Below are 20507 nucleotides of genomic sequence, written 5' to 3'. Positions count from 1 at the left end.
TCATTCACAAAGCATTGGTCGACCTAGAGCTGCAGTAGAAGAAACTTGCAGTGGGACTGAACACAAAACTACACGGTAGTAAAGCAAACTTCTTAACTGCAGAAACATTCCTAATCAATGTAGACCAAATCAGTGGTTCAGTTTAACACTGCGCCTTGCTTTAAATGCATTTTGCAAAGATAAATCAGTAGTAATCATTTTAGTTCTGAAGCTAATTTTGTCATTTCTTCCTACTAGTCCTCCGAGACATTGAAATGAATGATGAATGCTACCCTTTCTCTTTTAACTACGCCCTTTCACGAAAAAGGTAGGTGGATCAAGAAATAAATCAGTAGCAACTGAAAAGTAGAGAACTGAATGCCAAGTCGAATGAGTTTTTCAACATGACACAGTACCAACCCCTTCCTAAAATGAACTGCCCAAAACTCACTCAGTTAAATAGATATAAATGCTGAATATGTTGAGGCTGTAAAGAACAGTAAATCACACTGGTTTTAGTTATAAAGTCTTAACAAAAGCAGGGCATATCTATCTATCTATCTATCTATCTATCTATCTATCTATCTATCTATCTATCTATCTATCTATCTATCTATTTCCAAGTATACATATATATATGTATGTGTGTGTGTGTGTGTGTGTGTGTGTGTGTGTGTGTATAACTATGCTGACATACATGTGTACATACGTTTGATAAATGTAATTTTCAAACACTGGACAGTATGCAAACATTATGTAACAACCAGCAAAAAGACATACGATCACGCAACGAAATATTTCAGAGAATGACAAATTGTTTATGCTCTACAACATACTGATTCATTTAGACATTGAGATTAAAGCAATTCGCTCAGCTGTTATTCTCACTTAGGCTAGTGAAGACAAAAAAATGTCCATTAATTACTTTATTAAATCAGACAGGCCTCAACATATAGTAAAAAGAAATGAAGAAACAAAAAGACATAGAAATAGAGATATTCAGAATATGAGATAGGACTGAAAACAGAAACACACCCCATAATAACAGGTTTATAGGAAATAAGAAAAAGCTAAGCAGATAAGTGAAGGCGCCTGGTTTTGTGGGTAAGGTTTTTGAACCATGATCCTAAAACCGAGGGTTAGATTTCTGGTCTGAGTAACACTTTAGGTTCTTGAGTAAGGTACTTCATCTCTCGTAACCCCAGTCTACTCTATTTGAGTAGAGTACCACGTAGGTACCGGTACAGCTCTTTCTTCCCAGGTGTCTGTAATTACCGCTGGGTCAAAGTGAGGGTAACGTCAAATTTCGAACTCCTGCATGCGATTATATAGCCATCTAAAACTTTTAACAAAAACATGAGGCGTGTTACCAAACCATACTTACTTGTCTATGATAGTTGTAATATTTTAAGCAACTAACTATACACTCTGAACTCTAAGAATTACACGTAAACAGAACATAAAGCTAACTACACAGCTATATGATTGGTTGGACAATGAAACGAGGCGAAATGAAATTCACTAATAAAAATCTTCTAGATGGACTATCGCTACAAGAAATTAATCATATTTCGAATTAACAAAAACTAACGCAACAGCTGAAATGGTCTTAAAAATCGTACATCTGACGATCATAAGGAATAGCAATAAAATTGTGTTGTTATATGACAGCTAAATTTGCAAACATATATCAATAAAAAACGACAGCAACATGAATGCGTCAGAAGTCGCAAGGACATTTATCATATAGTTGTAGACTACCAACAACGGGAATATTTAGAGGAATATCTGTAATTTCTAAAATATAGTAAGCAAACGTTTTGAATCAGTGCCCTCCTTTGTCAGAATATGCAACATTTTCAGCAATAGAATATATTTCGTGTAATAACAACGTAAGTAAACTACTTTGTTTGCGCTTGTTCTTAGAAACCAATCTTTAATATTAATACAGACCTAAACAATATAAAATATCTCTGAAACGTTATTGCACTGATTGACTGTCAACGGGAAAACATTCGACTTCACAACATTGCATCATTGTGAATCAACATAAGAGAGTGATGTCAGTATGTAGCAAAGAGAGCGGAGGGTGTTTACATTGAAAACTAAACAAAAATGACTGGAAACATTCCGCGCATCATACCTACACTCGCATATGCAAGTTATGCACGTAACTTCATTCAAGGTGCATAGCCAAAGAGTATGTCGGCCTGTGCACTTCTGTTACTCGAGTTCTCAATAGCGGAGTCAACATGCTATGATTAAACTTTCCACTCTCTCTCTCTCTCTCCCCTCTCCTCAAGAACTGTTTCTGTTGCTGTATGGTGTTTATTAGCGTTGAGTATCTTTATGTTTGCATATATGATGTGTTTAGTTGCACACTGGACTTTAAATCAGCGGACGGCACATGATAACTTAAACATCTTTCTCTGTTACTAGAATGGCAGATTTTACAAAAGTGACCTGGAAACCTAAAGAATTAGAGCGAATCAGCAGTTGAACTAAATATATTAGGGTATTTAAAGATTGTATTCGTCATTCTATAAGTAATTGACACAACTGGAATGCTAGACAACCATTTCTATTCAGAAATTGACAAGATTGCAACATCACCAATTAGAATATACATAGGCATTTTCCAGAAAATAGCAATGATAGATGTAAATATTACGGCATTCCCACGCGGCATCTCGTAACCTTCAGCATTTTACTGAATGTCTAAGAAGCTACACCTATTTTCTTTTTATGTAACAAAGGAAATTCTTTATATATTTCTCAAACAGGGAGCAATAATAATAATAGTAATAATAATAATAATAGTAGTAGTAGTAGTAGTAGTAGTAGTAGTAGTAGTAGTAGTAGTAGTAGTAGTAGTAGTAATAATGATAATAATAATAATAATAATAATAATAGTAGTAGTAGTAGTAGTAGTAGTAGTAGTAGTAGTAGTAGTAGTAGTAGTAATAATAATAATAATAATAATAATAATAATAATAATAATAATAATAATAATAAGAAGAAGAAGAAGAAGAAGAAGAAGAAGAAGAAGAAGAAGAAGAAGAAGAAGAAGAAGAAGAAGAACGTGCCCTCTCATGAAGCAACCAAAACGAAAACAATTTGGACTAGAACTCAAACGATAACTATGATAGTAAAAATGATATAGTCAAGAAACATTTTCCTCGCAAATCTTTCCTCGTTGAAATATACTGACACGGATATTGTTCATGTAATTCCAATGACGGTTATTATGATTTGCAAAGTACTTTCGCGCCATTACTCCTGTACTTTACTTTTCCTTATAGCCACACGAGGTCAGAAAATTTTACTGCTAGATATCTCATGAAAGATGCAAGCTTGGCTTTTATCCAATTAGGTAGTTTTGAGATGTGCTAGATAAAAATACTGACTTTGTGTATGTCAGTATGTATGCGCGTGGATATATGTGTATATGTTTCCATTTGTACGTATGTATACTTGCTTAGATATGTTTGCGTGTATTTATTTCTATAGGTGTGTATAGTGTTTTATATGCGGGAAAAGTTGTATGCATTTATATAAATTCATACATAAAGCTTTATATCCTGTATTCGACAAAAATGGAGATTACAAATAGTAAAATCACTGCATTCATTCATAGTTTACACATATGTACATTTCTGTATGTCTGTATGTGGGTGTATCATTGTGAATGTGTATGCACACTCATATATGCATGTATATCATACGTATGCATGCAATAGGCTTCTATCGATGCAATCGAGAGAAACTGTGCGGATTCATATGTGTGCATGTTTGTGCGTGTACGTACATACATATACACCCACATGTATATATATATATATATATATATATATATATATATATATATATATATATATATATATATATATATATATATATATATGCACACATATATATATATACACACACACACATATATATACACACAAACACACACACACACACATTTTACAGAAGATCTTTATATGCACAGAAACTGCCTGACTCGCACAAGATATCTCTTGCAAATGAATGTCTTTTTATGATAGATATAAGAATGAAAGTAGAAGAAATATTTCCTCACAATGATACGGACCTGCATGTGCGGTTGTACGTATAAAAGAATGCGTGCATTCTTCTATTCTTTTATTTGTTTCAGTCATTTGACTGCGGCCATGCTGGAGCACCGCCTTTAGTCGAGCAAATCGACACCAGGACTTATTCTTTGTCAGCCTAGTACTTGTTCTATCGGTCACTATTGTCAAACTGCTAAGTGACGGGGACGTAAACACACCAGCATCGGTTATCAAGCGATGTTGAGGGACAAACACAGACACACAAACATATACACACACACACACAAACACACACACACACACACACACACACATATATATATATATATATATATATATATATATATATGACGGGCTTCTTTTAGTTTCCCTCTACCAAATCCACTCACAAGACTTTGGTCGGCCCGAGGCTATAGTAGAAGACACTTGCCCAAAGCGCCATGCAGTGGGACTGAACCTGGAACCATGTGGCTGGTAAGCAAGCTACTTACCACACAAGATAGATAGATAGATAGATAGATAGATAGATAGATAGATAGATAGATAGATAGATAGATAGATATACGATTGAGTTTATATGATTTTATTAATGAAAGATAGCGCTTACATATATACATTGCATTGCTAAAACTATACAATAATTAATATAAATACTTTTATGTGTGTTTCGATATTGGTGTGTTCCTTAGTCAGATGGCTGAGCTTTCAAACCATGGGCAGTCTCATTTCAATTTAGATTGCATGTTGCAAGCTCCATCGGAAATCTTGAACAATGTAGCACAAATAGCGTTGGTTACTAAGAAGGTTTCATAAAACAAAAAACCCAGGAAACATTTATCAATCTTTTCTGGATAAAGCGTAGGGGGTGGGTTCTTTCAGTGAAAAAGGAAGCCTCAGAGATAAATGAATCCTCACCACAGTAGATTCATTGACATACAAATCGCAGCCCACAGCAGTGAAGCATTTATCGTCATTTATTTTCTTAATCATCTTTGCCTACTAGAAAATACTCTTCCCTGCGTTGTTTATTCGGATCGGGCACCTTTGCATTATTTTTCTGTTCACAGGGTTCAAGTACGTAAATCTATATAAAAAGTACGCAGTCTCGCAACACAATAATGTAAGCACCTGCGATAATCAATGCATCCTGTGTAGTGATCACTGCGGCACATTTTAGCAGTACAAGCAGTATCTTCGACTGATAACTGACGCATGTTATCACAGATTAATCCATGATAAGCATAACATGGTTCACATTCGAACGAATTGTGTTATTTCCGGATCAGTGGTGAACGAATCAGTAATAAAAGAAGCTACATGTACTTGTTTTTAAGAAATAACCAGGATAGCCATTGTTGGAATGCTTTTGGTTGATGTGACGCACTATCAGGGTTTTCCATAGGATGAGCAACCGCAATAACTATATTATTTTTTTCGAATATGATGTGGTGAAAGACCAGACCCTAGCCGAGCAGGATTTGATCAACTATGCGTACTCCTGTCTATAAGCCTTTCAACAACTCTTAATTGTTTAAAGCTGATTTGTCTGCATTACCTTAGAAATGGATTTTGACCAATAATCACCACCATTTATGACACAACATTGTTCTTTTTCATGACCACTACTAAAACTATGACCCTATAATGATCAACTTAATACTATATTTAAAACCATTATTGGATTATAATCTTTATCATAAACATTACAGTCATTACGCCTTAAGTAACCTACATAACCACAATATCTAATGCAGTTATTCATCACTGCAGCACAAACTATGTCTACCAACTACAAAACTACCATAATCTACAACTAATTCAATCACCATCACAAATATTAATAATGATTTTGTAATTTGCTTGCACTTTTGACAAAACTATTGTGTTCGATACAAGAGGACAATCATGTGTTTTCTACATTAAACATTACCATTTTAGCTTCTTTTGTAACATTAGCGATATTGATCATTTCAGTGATTTTTAGTTAGACTTCGCTAGAACCTTAAGAACACTTATCTGAAGTTATGATTTTCTTTTACCATATGATTATACTTTATATAGGATTTCATTCGATAAATGGCATTTGGCCAACTTGCCACCTACTTTACATTTATCTACAGTCTTTGTTCTCTTATTGGAATATTTCAGTTCAATGATGTAAACCTAGAGTAGCTTAAAGAGAAAGAAAAAACATTTCTTTTTCTCTTTCTTGGTTTATAATTTCTTTATTCATTTTCAGTGCAATTCTCCTCCATCTTAGTCAGAATATGAAAATGAGGAGATAGAACACACATGCACTCCAAAACGAAATCAACCAACATTTGATTTCTCATGCCAAAAGTCTTAATCCGATGTAGTAGAGAACTGATAACTTGTAAACGAGACGATAAATTCAAGCAATGATTTAGATAGGAGGCCAGCCTATCATATGGAATATTACTGGAAGATAGCGTTCCTATTCTCCACTGCTGAGTAGAATCACGCACAGAGAATTATCCCACCGAGAGACAAAATAAAGCCACTTCAGCGAAATTTAACTCAAATTTCAATAACTTATCTACTTTAGTCATTTCGTCATCGCTATGTGGGGACAGTTAATTTTCTTCCAGTCAAGAAGTAAATACCAATTTTGGAGTTAATATTTACACTCTGTGGCTGTTCAATTTGTAAAATATATCCTACTGTAATAAATTATACTTTATGTAATCCAACTGCTATATGCTTAGTCGCTCTAAAATTAAGTTCACCAAGCAGTTTCAGAAGATCGGATTAAGTATTGAAGTAACAGGTTTTGTTAGTATTTAATAATTCATCAGCATTCACTCACCTCTCCTTCCCAACCTACCGTTGTTAATGCCGGAAGGTTACTTATTAAAATGTAAATAATAAAGAATAAGCATTTCAATCTTAAAGTTAAAGGATGTTAGCATTTGAACATATGGATATTGGTAAATATAGAAGAAACATAAGTAGGAGGAAATTGCGATAGTAATATCAGAGAGGCATTTAAGCGTTGTTAACTTGCGAGAAATTCTTTTCAAATATAACAGCACTTGAAGTGTGGTTGGCCAGTGTACTGTTAACATAAATGTAAAATGGTCCCAATGCGATATTATGATTCCTATTTTTCACCAGAAACTCTTGTAATCATATGCAGACCCAGAATTGTACATAATCCCATGTACACATATGTATGTGTATATATAGAGATCGAAGAATTGGACTACATGTTTTTTATATATATATATATATATATATATATATATATATATATACACACTTGTATATATATATATATATATATATATATACATATATTCATATATATATATATACATACATATATACATATATATATATATATATATATATATATATATATATATATATATATATATATATGTATATATATATATATATATATATATATATATATATATATATATATATATATATATATTACACACACACACAAACGCGCGCGCACATATAGAAGCTTATACAGACAAATGTACAGAAGCATAAATACACCTGAATGTATATATGTGTGTGCATCCATTACCTACATTGACATTGAAGAGGAAGATGTAATAGCTGCCATAAATGAAATGAGCTTAAATTCGGCAACTGGCCCCGACGGTTTCCCGGCTGTCCTCTTAAAGTCGTGTAAACAAGAATTAGCAGGACCACTCCGGATACTCTTCCAGAGTTTCCTTGCAAATGGTAAACTTCCCAAAAAGCTGAAGGAAGGTACCATATGTCCTATCCATAAAGGCGGAAGCAGATCAGAAGCTGGGAACTACAGGCCCATCTCTCTGACTTCACATATTAGCAAAGTCATGGAACGAATTGTCAGAAAGAGATTGATTGCGTTCCTAGAAGAAAATGACTTGCTGAATGAGACCCAGCATGGTTTCCGTCCAGGTAGAAGCTGCCTCACGCAGCTCCTGCAGCATTATGATTGGCTCCTGAAGCAGCTACTTGACCATTCAAATGTTGATGTGATATATCTCGACTTTGCAAAAGCCTTTGACAAAGTTGATCATGGCTTGATATGTCACAAGCTGCAAAACCTTGGCATAACTGGTAAATTAGGAGAATGGTTGCATGACTTCCTGAATGGTAGAAGTCAGACAGTTGCAGCCAATGGAGAACTATCTAGGGAAACACAAATATTGAGCGGTGTTCCGCAAGGAACTGTCCTGGGGCCACTACTGTTCATAGTGGCCCTTCTGGACATGCCTACGGTCACTCGGAGAGCCACTGTCACTAGCTACGCTGATGACACAAAACTATCTCAGGCAATAAAGAATCCTGATGATATTGTAAGTCTACAGAATGACCTAAATGCAATATATGAGTGGGCAGAGCAAAACAATATGCAGTTCAATGCGGAAAAAGTTTCAAGTACTGCGCTACAAGGCCACAAGTGCCTCCCAACTGGCATACACAGGACCTGGAGGTACTGCAATCCCAGAACCACAAGCCGTGAGAGACCTGGGCATCAACATGTGTAGTGATGCATCATTTCACATGCACATTGTCAAGTTGACAGCAAAGTGCAGACAGCTGGCGGGGTGGATACTGAGGACATTCCGTACAAGGGATCAAAAAGTCATGTTGACTCTATGGAAGACATTTGTCCTGAGCCGCCTAGACTATTGCTCTCAGTTGTGGTCACCACACAGTGTCAAACGGACAGCAGAACTCGAGGCAATTCAGAGGCACTATACAAAAAAGATCGCCACAGTCCAGCAGATGAACTACAGGGAGCGACTGCAGGCACTAGGTCTCTACTCCCTGGAACGCAGGCGGGAGAGATATGTAATAATATACATATGGAAAATACTGGAAGGACTGGTGCCGAACTTTGGCATCAAGTACTACAGGAATGCCCGCACGGGTCGCCACTGCATGGTACCAAAGGTACCGTCCACTGCATCTCACATAAGAACAAGATACTGCAGTAGCCTCGGTTTCAGAGGAGCTCAGCTCTTCAATGCCCTGCCAAAACATTCGAGAGACCTGCAAGATACGGATGTGGAGGTCTTCAAGACAAAAGTCGACGCTTTCCTCTCCACGATACCAGACGAACCAATGGCTCGAAATGAGACACAGTTTAGGGCAGCGATGTCAAATTCTCTTATACACCAGATGTACCATCAAAACTCTTGATTGAACTATATCAGGTGCTGGAGAAGAGCCATGCAAGGAACGTGAAGAGAGCAAAGCATAAAGACAGAAAATCACGGTGGTGCTCCAGCATGACCACAGCCACCTGGCTGAAACCCATAAATAAATTACATAAATAAATAAATAAATAAATAAATTACATATATATATATATATATATATATATATATATATATATATATATATATATATATATATATATACATATATATATATATAAATTTTACATATATCAAGCAGTTCTATGGTATTTAATCCTCTATTTGGCTTTAATTTTACATTGATTTCATGAGCGTCTAACAAGACACCGAAGAGGTATAATGATCAATATTTAATTGTATTGATTTTCTTTTATATATATATGTGTGTGTGTGTGTGTGTGTGTGCATATGGAAACCTGGAGGCGTATGGCTCAGTGGTCAGAGTATTGGGCTCGCAATCATGAGGTAGTGAGTTCGATTCCCGAATCGGGTTGTGTGTTGTGTTCGTGAGCAAGACACTTTATTTCATGTTGCTCCATTTCACTCAGTTGCAGAAAGGAGATGCAACGTCACTGGTGCCAAGCTTAATCGGCTTTTGCCTTTCCCATGGCTAACATCAGTGGCGTGGAGAGGGGAAGCTGGTATGCATAGGTGACTGCTGGTCTTCCATAAACAACCTTGCCCGGACTTGTGCCTCGGAGGGAAACTTTCTAGGTAGAATCCCATGGTCATTCATGACCGAAGCGGTGGGTATTTAACCTTTACCCTATATCTATAAACCGTACGTGCGCGTGCGAATGTGTTTATGGGTGTGTGCATGTGTGTGTGAGAGAGAGTTTTTTTGTTCATCTGTGTGCGTACGTGGTGCGTGTGTTTGTATGGACGTATTTGTGAGAGTGTGAGCAGGTTCAGTTAACTATTTTTATACTCTTAGCAGTGATGTTTATAAGTCAGTTTTCAACATTCACAAAATGTTTTGTAAACATTATAATGGAAAATATAAAAATATTACACTGTTTTCCCGGAGTGTATTGTTTGTTGAAGACATTTAGTCTCAAGAACTCCACCACGTGTTTAACTTATCTAAACTATTTTATCGAGGAATCCTCACAGATTATGCTTTGCTTGAGATCAAATCAACGGCTTGTTCTTTTTCAGTACTTCTCAACACTGACAAAAGTTATATAAACAGGAAGAGCATTATTCAGATCACCTATCATAGCTCGGATATCTGTTTTGAAAGGTTACTTTTATATATTTTTTTAATGAAAAGATTCATATAAATATTTTTATCTCTACCTTACTCCCACATTCTCAACTTTCATACATCGCGGAGAAAAGATAACATTTTAAAACCCACTAAGATGATTAAACTTTGTAACTGAGTTCTTTTAAATATGTGATACAAATTACACCCACCAAGTAAATTTCATCCAATTGATACTTCAATAATGCACTCGGATTAACTCTTCAGATGTATGTGCGTTGGGCTTTGCGGGAGAAATGAAAATTCTAACAACTAAATATGAATTGTGTGATTAAATATAAATGTATTTTTTCCCCGTAACTTTGGCGTGTCCTTCACGGTACTTTTTTACATTACGACGTGTGATTAAAAAGTTCGCTTTATAACGACGTCGTTTCTGGTACAGTCTCACTGTGTGGCAACTTAGGCAAGTGCCTTCTAGTATAACCCCGGACAGACCAGTGTATTGTAAGTGAATTTAGTAGACGGAAACTGAGTGGAAATCCGCTGTATTTTATTATACACACACACACACACACACACACACACACACACACACACACACACACACACACACATATGTATATTTCTGTGTGTATTTGTGTCTCTGTGTGTGTTGACTTCCCCACGTTTGACAACCGGTATTGGTTTCTTTATATCCCTGTAACTGAGAAATTCGGCAGAATAAACCAACAGAATAAGTAGCAAGTTTTAAAGCAAGTTAGTACAGTGGTCGATTTATTCGACTAAAGGCCTTCAAGACGGTGCCCCAGCATGGCTGGAGTCTAATGACTGAGATAAGTAAAAAGTAAACGGTAAATGGTATACCTCATAGCCTTGAGCAGCAGGCAAAACCATATTAAATAAGTTGTTTATACTGATAGGTTGTTTACATTTAGCGTTAAACTGTCAACAAACCTTTCTTGTTTTGTTGATGTCTTTATCATACCTTACTTGCTTAATACCATCGAATACATTTCGTAACCACTTACTTCGTTTTAAACCTCCACTATATGCAGTAGCAAAGTCAGTATACAGCAATACTTATCAGCATCCTCACCATTACACCAGTCTATCTGCCAATCCACAAGCTTAAAACAAGCTGCTGTTATTGTGTCAATATTTCCGCTTGTCGTCATAGAGAATCAGTAAAAACTAGGTTGTTGTTCTTTTCTAAATATCTCTCGATGTTTCTCTATCGAATGCGCGTCAGCACATGAATGAAAGCCTTTCATTCGGCATTTCTTGGGAGTGTTTATAACATTAGAAACAAACTACAAGCAGCATCAATGTCAACAACCTCAAGGTAACATTTCTCTCCAAAACATGAGTGATCCGAAATAATTATCAGATTCAATCGATTATATGTTAATCTTCGACACACTCTCATACATACACGCACACAAATGCGCGTACGCGCGCCAACGTATGGTATAGATACACCAAACGAAATATGTTAGCGGCGTCTGCTTATTGACGTGCATTTACCTTATACACACATCGCCATACACTAGTGGGACCGGTATAAATACTACAGTTTATAAAATTGCTTAATTTTATTCTGATGCATACATTTACATATGTTCATAACATGATTTCATTAGGTCAAATATGTTTTTTGTGATAATGAATTAAACCACTGAGGCTGTTAAAAATCTAAAATTGAAATGACTTGTAGCGTTAGAAACAATAAAATAAATATTAAGCATCACTCAGCAGATATTTGAAGACTATTGTATTAAATTAGAAAATTCTGGCGTTTAGCACAGGAGCTCGCCGTATATAATATTTCGTTGAAAACTCCACTGTACATAAAGCTTTCATTACAGCCTTTCTTCGTTGTTTTCATGAATTATTTAACTGTAAAACTCCAATATCAGAGGGTTTGAGGACTCGCGAAAAAGGGATATATATTTATACGGCCTTCTCTCCTAGAACACTAAGAAATCTTAACTTCAGTAATTTATATTTTTGTACTAAATGAAGTTAGTACAAAAATATTTTGGATATTTTTCCTGAAATTATCAGCTTCTTCATCATGGACATCAAAGAGAAAGAAGTCACAATTTACCGATGAAACCAGAATTAGAAACTTGTTTCTTAATCTCAAAGTTTCACAACACGAACAAAATCTCAACATTTCTCTGCCATTAAACACTCTTCTGAGCACACCAAGTCGTCTCTGATGTTGTCTTTGAACGTTTCTCAATGGAGCTAGTGTTCTACGTTCGTGTTTATTCGATATAGTTCATGAAGTTCTTTCTGATATTCCGTCCACTTCTACCCCTGCCCTCTCTCTCTCCCTCTCCCCCCTCTCTCTCGTTTTAGTCGTAATGATCAGTTCGCTGTTCAACGGCCATTTTTTTTTTATCTATCTTCGTATCAGTCGACTTCTTTCGTTGATATCGTTAGCGTTCTGTGCGTTTATGTTTAGTAACATTGACTCTTCTTGTTCTATTGTTTTATCTTGAACTTTCCATTATTTCCTGTCTTTGTTCTCTCATCTCTCATCATTTACTTGTATCATCACATATTCGTTCTCTTGTTGCTTCAATTCTCGGATTTCATTCTAGACTGAAAGTTATTAAATGTTATGTGAAAATAACAATTGTCATTAAAATGTTTTATATGCGCAAAAAGAATGAAACCCGAGAATAAAATTATTAGTGAAGAAAAACTTATCTTTTCATACGACTAACGGTGGTTTTGAACTATCATTGATATTTAGATCCTTTTATCCTTTGTATTAAAAGGATAATAAACTAAACTTTAACCGTTCGTCCACGAAAAGTACTTTCGCATTTTTCTCTAAAGAAAACACTTTCACTTTTTGCTCTGGCCGATTGTTCGGATCTGAAGTGAGATTAAAATTTACAGTATAAGTATCAGGTCATCCCATAAGTTCTGTCCGATTTATCTTTTTTAAAATTGAATGAAATTTAATTGTATTTTAGAAGGTCTAATGGAATTAAAAATTATTTTTATGCATTTGTGTACATTTAAAATAATTAAATATTATTTTACAGAATAATAGAATTAAAATGTCTTCGATTAAAACCCTTTCTAACATGGAAGTATCCAAAGAGCATTTGATGCACAAAATGCTTTATGAGTACAAACAAAGAAACTCTGCAGTCGAAGCGACTCGAAACATACACTCAGTTTATGGGAAAGAATGCCTGAATAAAAGAACTTTCAGAAGATGGTTTGCAAAATTCAGAAGTGGAGATTTTCAGCCTTGAAGATGAATATCAAACAGGACGTCCAGTTGAGTTGAGTTTGATGAAAAGTTCCTTGGAGCATTACTTGATGAAAATTTTGCATTATCAGTTGAAGAATTGACAATAAAGTTTAGTTCAAGCCATACAACTGTTCATCGTCATCTTCAACAACTTGGAAAGGTTCCTAAACTTGGAAAATAGGTGCCTCATGAATTGTCCGAAAGCAACCGCTTATCTCGAGTTGACATCTGCTCTTCTCTCCATTCTCACGAACTCATTTCACCCTTTTTGGATAGACTTGTGACTAGTGAAGAAAAATGGATCTTCTATCTAAATGTTAAGCGTCTTAAACAGTGGCTTGGTAAAAGGGGAAAAGCTCAACCACAACCGAGAAGGGAACATCATCAGAAAAAGGTTCTTGTCTCTATCGGGTGGGATTGCAAATGAGTAATTCACTTTGAATTGTTACTACCTAATGCAACAATCAATGCTCCAGTCTACTGTCAGCAATTAGAGCGTTTGAACCAAACTTTGAAGAAAAAAAAACACCCGCTTTAGTGAATCGAAAAGGAGTGATGTTTCATCAGAACAATGTGTCGACCCCATACTGCAAAGATCACATCACAAAAGATCGAAGAGCTTGGGCTTGGTTAGGAAAAAATTCCTCCTCCACCTTATTCTCCCGACCTTGCTCCTTCAGACTACTATTTGTTTCGTAGTTTACAGAATCATTTGGGGAACATAACTTTCGCAAGTCAAGAGGGGGTCGAAACTGACATTTCAGAGTTTTTCGCTTTGAAACCAAAAGAGTTTTACATTAATGGGATTAAAAAGCTTGTAAATAGATGGAAGTAAGTCATAGATAATCAGGGAAAGTATATTGATGATTAATATAACATTTGATCACTTGTTTTCTTTATTCAAAATACGGACAGAACTTATGGGATGACCTGATATTTTTTGGCATTATTGAACAATGATGGTATAGTAGATATAAAACGACGACTGATATTTAAAAAATTTAAACGATAATAATAACTAACAAGTAATGCATGTTGCACTCACTCACTCTTATTTAATCGAGCTTATATCAACTTACACTTTTTAGAAAGTTGGATTTGAAAAATTATCGAAATATATTAGATTCAGTTTTCGTTTGTAACAAACATTGATGATTTGAATAGTTATTATGTTGGAGACCCATCGTCAACTATATCGATGCTAACACCTTCACTGATATTTATTCTATCACCGCCTGTAAAGATAGGTAGGTGATGTCTACATAGGCGTAAAGGAATGGAACAAGATACCATAAAGTATTAACGCACCAATTCCTTCAGAACAAAAGTTTAAAAATGAAAAACATCAAAAGCAGCACCAGATAAATATACATACACAAAGCCACATAATAGGAACGAAACCTAAAACAGGTGGGTAGGTAGCAGGCTTCTAAAGCACCTAACTACGAACAGAAATTGTAGGAGAACCGTCTTAAGATACGGTGTCTTATGCGCTTTTAAACTTGGTGGTAACCATACCTATCCACATCTGACCGCAGCCAGCTTCCTCCAAGAGAGAGAAAGATAGATAAAAAGACAAAAGAAAGAGTTAGAGAGAAGAATCGATCTCAATACAGGATTAGTGTTGTATTTATCGACCACTAATAGGTGACTGGCATATTTGACATCCGTGCGATTAGAATTCAGTGTGAAGAATGTGGGAACGATTATTGCACAAACCAATCTAATCGATTCTATAATGATTTTGCCAATTGGCATCTTAAACGAGTACGTACGCGTGCGTGTGTGTGAGTGTGTGTGTATACGTGTGTGTGTGTGTGTGTGTGTGTGTGTGTGTGTGTGTGTGTGTGAACGAGCATTTTTATATGGCTTTTGTCTACAAAGTTTTAAATTGCATCAATTTTTGATTAATCTGAAGCTATAATAAATCGAACTTGAAACTGCGTAGCTATGAATTAAATTCTTAATCACAATCATGCCTGAACTTTGTTGTCTATTACCCTCACTTTCTGTTGTTTTTTGTTTTGTTTTGTTTTGTTTTGTTTTGTTTTCTAAATCTACCATTATCGGTACAACTTTTACATTCCTACTACATTCATGACTAATTTCTCGTGTTTCGATTGTTTTACTTTATTATATTTACTTGACTTTTATGTTCCGGTCTGCAGAACATGGCATATCAATAACTGTTATATTATCAATTATTATATCAGTAATAATATAACCAATAATTAGCAACAAATCCACAATTAGGTTTTAGCAGTCCACTATGGGTGCATTTTTAATTTCAAGCACTTTTCCCAACTGTTCTACGAATAATGATGGACCGGAGATGTTTAAATTTTGTGGCTGCCAAGATGGACTACTGCAATAGAAATGGAGTACAATAGGTAGGAACGCCGGCAGGGGCAATTGATATACTATTAAATTTATAGATATGCGCTAGACTTGTGTACCCCAATTTGACAGACGCCTATAGCAAGAGCTAGTAGACTAGAAACATTCCTAGTTGTATGAACCGAGAAGAGGAGGTGCTATTACAATACATATAAACAAAAGAAGCATCATTCCCGGTTCTTAAATCTACTAAACGCTTAGTCTACGATTTTGACCTAACGTGCTCTTGCTAGCCTTGTGCTACAATTTGCTGGCCTTGTGCTACAATTTGCTGGCCTTGTGCTGCAATTTGAAATCATTATTACATAGAGATTACTATCAGCCAGTTAACAAATTTTTATGCCTTCTCTTAAAGTAATATCAACTCCATCAGTAGTAGTGCTTTGCAAGGAAGGGGACGAGAGCTAGTTTGACTAGTAACTGTTCTTTTACCCTTGTTCATAACATGCATTTGTTGTTGGCAACAATATTTTTGTGGAATACGATAACGAATGTAATCACATGTCTATATATCGATATATCGAATCATCGATATTATTTTAATATATTGATAGAATATTGATTTTTGACAAAGGCACGAGGCCAAAAGTTTTATGGGAGAACTTAATCGATCAAATCAATGCTCCATAGTACTTTTTTTTTTTTTTTCAATTCTGAAAGAGTGAAAGGTGACATCGGCAACGATGAGATCTGAACTCAGAGCATAAAGAGACGTAATTGAATATCTTAAAATATTTTGTTCTTTTCCCCCCTGATATTGCCAACCCACTACCCTTTATCTCTTCTAGTTTTCCTTTCATTATGTCTATATGTTACTTTATAAGTTCTGCGAAAAATCAAAGTAAAATGAGTTTAATATCAGCTATTGTCGGTGAAATTAAATAGTGAATACTAAAATATAAAAAAAAAATAGGCTTATGGTGATAACAGGATATACAAATACGAAGGCCATTCAATTACTGTAATATAAGGAAATATCGTAATTTTTGAACTGGATAAGTAGTTTTGTGTCTTATATAGCGGCCTCTTATAACGCCAAATATTTATACTTATAACCAATACATTAGATTTCAAGTTACTAAAATGCAAATAAATGCCGTAAAAATCCCAAATTATTGTTATAAGCTGCAGTAGTGTTGTTTTCTTTATGAATATTCAGTTATCATGCCGTTCTAAAATGAAATCTTCCAGTAGACTATAAATTAGGATCCCCAATTTTTAAAGTTAGTTTTACAATTAGATACGGTCCCTTAGTTTTGATTTCGGGCTCATGTGATATCTGGTATGCAACATTCCATTTTACGCCAAATTTCTTATACGATGCAGTCATTCGCCATTTAGTGGAAATATTATTCGAACGCGAGTGATTTCATGACGTTTACAGTAATGAATAACGTCGAGACAGATGTTACTGCATTACTAACAACGAGTCTAAAGAAGGTACGGAAAATTAAAAGTCATAGTATATTTAGAAGGGATAGTGATAGATAGGAATATATGAGAAAGAGTTTACATCAAATATTTAGAAAACTTCTGTTTGAAAAAGAAAAAAAATAGCGTCTACCTAACATTGTGCCATTGATTTGGAAATCTCAATTATATACTTGGCGCCTTTCAAGAAGAGAATAGAAATAGAGAAATATGGCTTCAATGGAAAAAAAAAATCCATACATTAAAAAAAATGGAAAGATTATCATTAGATTAACAATCATTCTGCTGTTTTGGAAGTAACTAGCGCACAGCTGTATGATATATGCATACAATTTATGAGAATCGTCAAAGCAAGAAGATATATACAGCTATACATCTATTCATTTCGTCTCTCTATATATATATATATTTTATTTCTTTTTGAAAATATCGATTCATAGTAAGTTTGGGAATATTGATATAAATATTGAAAAATGTTGTAAATACATAAAAGTTAAAACATAAATGGCCCGAACGAAAATTTTAGCGCAGATGAAGAGGTATTGAAATGTTGGTTTAGAGGCGTTGTACTGAAAATTCACGTAATATTCTGAAAGAACCGCAATACAAAAGAAACAAACACAATTGAATGGATTTAAAATAATAAAAAAAAAAAGGAAAATATAACTCAAGGAGATATTGATGATCTGCATCATCACATTGGTAAATTATAACTTTTGCAAGACGTTAACATGCTTTATAACAGCCGAAAATATAACGAGCGGGGAAAACATACTATCTACTATCTGGCATGTGATATTGCAGTAAAGCAAGACCAATAGAATTGCAATTTAATCAAATCGAACGATTGATTTGTGAAAAAAAAAAATTAAGTATGATGTATTTCCCTCATTGTTTATGGTGCTAAATTGCTGAACGCTCTAAAAAAAAGTCCAAACGATGCTATTCTACTATGCTGTGTATTACACATGTCTTTTTTAATACTTTCATATACCAATCAGATAATTATTTAATTTGTAGTATCAGAAATAATTGTTACCACTATTATAATTATAGCTGCTGTTACTGCTACGACAACAATTAATTACAATGGTAGCTAGCATAGGAACACTACCACAGATTTCGTGTGCGGGTGCAGCCGTACTTGACAGGTATTTTATTTTCGCGCTGTCAGAAGAATAAAATGAACTCTTTGAGATTTGAACTCAGTGATTAAAGAAGACTAAATAAATAACGCAAGGCACCCTATCCAGTTTCCTACCGATTCTAGCATCTATCGCTGTTATCTATATTATTATTTTCAATTTCAACATTATTATCATCATTGTTGTTGTTATTATTTCTCTTTATCACAGGTTTTGTTGGAGCTCCCAGAGTCTTGCATGCATAGCGGGCTTGCTACCTGCAGCCAAGCTATCCGTTCTTTCCAGTTATCTAATACTTTCCTGATTATTCTGGCCGTGCCAAGAAGGCAAACCTTGTGTAACAGTTCTACTGGGCACTCTATTCCAATTTCCTATATATTCCCCTTCACGCCTTCTGATACTGTTCCCAAGGACCCAACAATAATTGGCACTATCTTCACCTTCTTTATTTTCCATAGCCGGGCTATTTCATACTTAATGGGGCTGTATTTATCTATCTTAAATATAGTTTTCGTAGTATAAAGTTACCTTTTTCTATCAGTCGTTTGAGTTTAAATATCACCTGAGTCGACTCCGCCTTCAACCTAACACGATTGATATAATAGGTGCTAACTATGTTACGCGTTCTGTCTAATTGACAATATGTCACCCACTGGAATGCTGTCTGAATACCAGCATGAAGAATCATTAATTAAAACAATGTGAGGAACCTAGATTCATTGTTTTTATTCAAACTATAAAGCCAACAATCTCTAATATGAATTCCTCAGTTCGAAATACAAAAAAAACAAAACAGAAATGATAGTTTGTAACTGCTGAAACAGCTCCCTTATCAGAATCAAATGTACAGTTGATTTATTAGTTGCATCAGAGGAATCGATCTAGGGTTGTTTTCGTTACACACCCGGACAATTTTAAGTTACCACTGAGCTCTAGAACTCTTTTGAAGTACAAATCAATGATCGTCTATAACCATAATGCTTTATATTGCGTCAGACCTTTCATAATTCCGTGCCATCAAGACAAAGTCAGAAGAATAGAAATCAACTTCTCTGTGAGCCAACTCAATAAAGCCATATCATTTAAAAAAAAAAAGTTGTATTCTAGCTAGATCATTATTTCTATCAGACGTGATGCGCACAATATTTCATTTCCTTTTACATCATCAAATGCTTCTCTAATATGAATAATTAATAATATCATAGAAGATTACAGAAACAATTTTCAGAAATTATTTTCCTTATTTTTCAAGCAAAAATCGATTGAGCACTTCAGTTTGGTTCTTTACAGACAATTATTATTATCGTTATCATTATCATTACAATTATTATTATTATTATTATTATTATTATTATTATTATTATTATTATTATTATTATTATTATTATCCTCAGTATCAGCATCATCATCAGTAGTAGAAGTAATAGTAGTAGTAGTAGTAGTAGTAGTAGTAGTAGTAGTAGTAGTAGTAGTAGTAGTAGTAGTAGTGTACTGTAGACATGCATACAGCATAATGTTTATGACGTTTCGAAGATCTTAAACTTAATACCAATATTAGGCTTGAAGGCAATAACGTGATTATATTGAATGAAAATGCGCTTATAATATTTCAGTTGAACTGATTTATCGATAGATAGAAATATATGGGAAATGGGTGCTAAATATATCTTTTCTAAAAGATGTTCAACTCTGGACAGAAGGAAATAATTATTTGTTGTTTAGATTTAACTTACTTTATAGGATTCCATTTAATTGATATATGTCTATACACACACACACACACACACATAAACACGCACGCACGCAAGCACGCGCGCG

At 34.8% G+C, this 20507-nt stretch overlaps 1 protein-coding gene across 11 annotated transcripts in view; it reads right to left on the bottom strand.

The window, feature by feature from the left end:
• LOC106879951 (innexin unc-9) overlaps positions 1-20507 on the bottom strand; it is a 200411-nt gene that overhangs the window by 111060 nt on the left and 68844 nt on the right. The window contains exon 1 of one of the 11 annotated variants that reach the window (XM_089343908.1): positions 1364-1425. The exons of the other annotated variants lie outside the window; for them this stretch is intronic. The gene's annotated coding sequence lies outside the window, so the exon portion shown is untranslated. Of the gene's footprint in view, positions 1-1363; positions 1426-20507 lie in introns of those variants that run through there. 11 annotated transcript variants of the gene reach the window in all.

The sequence above is a fragment of the Octopus bimaculoides genome, chromosome 2, assembly GCF_046866305.1.
Source record: "Octopus bimaculoides isolate indiv1 chromosome 2, ASM4686630v1, whole genome shotgun sequence".
Lineage (NCBI taxonomy): Eukaryota > Metazoa > Mollusca > Cephalopoda > Octopoda > Octopodidae > Octopus > Octopus bimaculoides.
The sequence above is the reverse complement of the archived record's forward strand: the minus strand, read 5'-3'. Positions and strand labels throughout refer to the sequence as shown.